This window comes from Vicugna pacos, unplaced genomic scaffold, assembly GCF_048564905.1.
Source record: "Vicugna pacos unplaced genomic scaffold, VicPac4 scaffold_20, whole genome shotgun sequence".
Taxonomy (NCBI): Eukaryota; Metazoa; Chordata; class Mammalia; order Artiodactyla; family Camelidae; genus Vicugna; species Vicugna pacos.
The window spans coordinates 94,789,981-94,792,174 of NW_027328741.1; the positions used below are offsets into that span (position 1 = coordinate 94,789,981).

Consider the following 2,194-nt stretch of genomic DNA (forward strand, 5'->3'; position numbering starts at 1 on the left):
GTGAAAGAATGGCAAAAATAAACATTTGTAAATATTCAATAAGCTTGTTTCTTTTGCAATTTTAAAGTAGAATATTAAATTACATTTGTTTCAATTATAGCACTGAATTTCAATTTTAAACAATAATTCCGCTTTGGGATTTCTTAAATTTGATTGATTATTTTAATCTAATTTTATTTCATAAATATTAAAAATTTATATATAAACATAACAAATAAACTGATATTTATTCTTCTCATGTTTTGAATATAGAGCTACTTATTCTAAAGTACACAGATAAATACATACTTCCATTCCCAAATCAAATTATTTTTCACTTTAATTACAAATGATGATGAAATTGTTATACATTTTCTGTACAGGTTTTACACAAATTTCACTTTAAATTCCAAAACTTTAAAATTATTTTATATATTTTCTGCATTATTTATACTCTGATCACAAATCTGTCATAAATTTGTGTTCAAAACTATGGATATTGTTTTTAATTAAAAGACTCAAATATTTAATTGTTTAAAAAGCTTTTGTGGGGATAATATTTGCAGATCACAGTATAAAAATAAGCATTCTATATGTTTCATTTTAACTGAATGAATGAGAAGTAAACACTGGCTGAAAGTTACACTTGAGTTGATAGGATACCAGTCGTTTTGTGATGTCACAGCTACTCAGGTTGAGAACCATTGTGGTTGCCTAGCACTTTATTTGTTCAGGCCTGCCAAAGCAGTATTTGAAGCTGCAGTGCCCAAAATCATGCAGATTAGAAAAGTAGCTGCAGAAAAAGTTATATGAATTGGCATATGTTTCTTCAGAAATTCAAGATGTGTCATGTAAAGATGGACCAACTGCTTCAGGAAAATCCGGTAGATCTCTATTTTGTGATCAATCTCTGGGGACTTGGACGTGAGGTCTATGATTGAAGAAAATGCTTCTCAGAATTTGTCTGAAGAATCCTTGATAAAAAGGCCATGTTACACACGTTGTGTCCCTGAACCAGATGAAGATAATTATTTTCGTTCCCTGACATTTCCCAGAAAACTCTGGAAAATGGCTGGGAGTGACCAATTTAAATCCATCTGGTGGGATGATAATGGAACTTCCATAGTGATTGGTGAAGATGTCTTTAAGAAGGAAGTTTTTTTAAGAAATGCCCCTTTCAGAATATTTGAAACTGGAAATATGAAAAGTTAAGTTAGACAGCTTAACCATTATGGGTTTAGTAAAGTACGACAGAATATTTAAAGATCTGCTTGTCTAGCTGTCTTTCTGACAGAAGAAAAGGAAGTCTCTGTTTTAAGCAAAGTATTCAGAAACTTTAGTTACCACTTGGTAACGTATATATAAAATTTTATTTTGTGCATCAATCTATGGTAATATAAATGTAAAGCTAAATTTGAAAATTGTATAAAACTACTAAGGCTAAAATGCTTAATTTTTCTAAAAAATGATGACAGTGCCTTATGTATTCATATTATAAGAAACTTTGCTGGCAACTATGAATCTAAGCAGAAATCTAAATAAAGGTATTAAAGCTGCTTTTCAAAAGTGGCATTCACCGTTACTGCAAATTCTAACTTCTTAAATTTGATGACTGTACTATTTAAATGTGTATTTTCCAAATAAGGAACTTCAAAATGTCAGCAATATTCATATTTTGATGATATTACCTTTGGATAGTAAACGTGAAATCTGAGGTTTTATATGTTATGCTTATTGTAGTGTTGTCTTTTGGTTAAAATTCTTACTAAAATCTTTATACTTTGGTTGTAGCTGCAGTTCTATCATCATCCAAATTTTAAACGAGGCTGTCCCCAGATTTTAGTGAGAATAAAAAGAAGAGTTGGGATTAAAAATGCCTCTCTGGTGTCTTCATTGGCTGAAGATTTCAACAAGAAGCACTATAAAGCAGGGGGTAATATGGATAATCATAATTCTGGTTTTGTGGCTGACACTAGTGGAGAAAGTTCATTTTTACCTTCTGCAAATTTAAACATGCCTCTAATAAGGGAGCCCTCTTCTAGCCACATAGTTGGTGATACAAATACCTCGATAAGAGGTGATTTTTCTCCTCCATCATCAATGTCAGTTAGACCCTCAGAACAAATTGCAGTGGATCAATGTTCTATTTTAAATGAGTTGACCACTGTCCACTGGCACTCTCAAAGCAGCTACACTGAAGCAAATGGCCGTGTTG

The 2,194-nt window shown here is 31.5% G+C and overlaps 1 long non-coding RNA gene across 1 annotated transcript; it reads left to right on the forward strand.

Moving 5' to 3' along the window:
- The first annotated feature begins 712 nt into the window (after positions 1-712).
- LOC140693852 (uncharacterized) lies at positions 713-1,944 on the forward strand. The gene is made up of 2 exons (XR_012069555.1): positions 713-863; positions 1,771-1,944. It is a non-coding gene; the product is annotated as an uncharacterized lncRNA (long non-coding RNA).
- Positions 1,945-2,194: the final 250 nt, after the last annotated feature.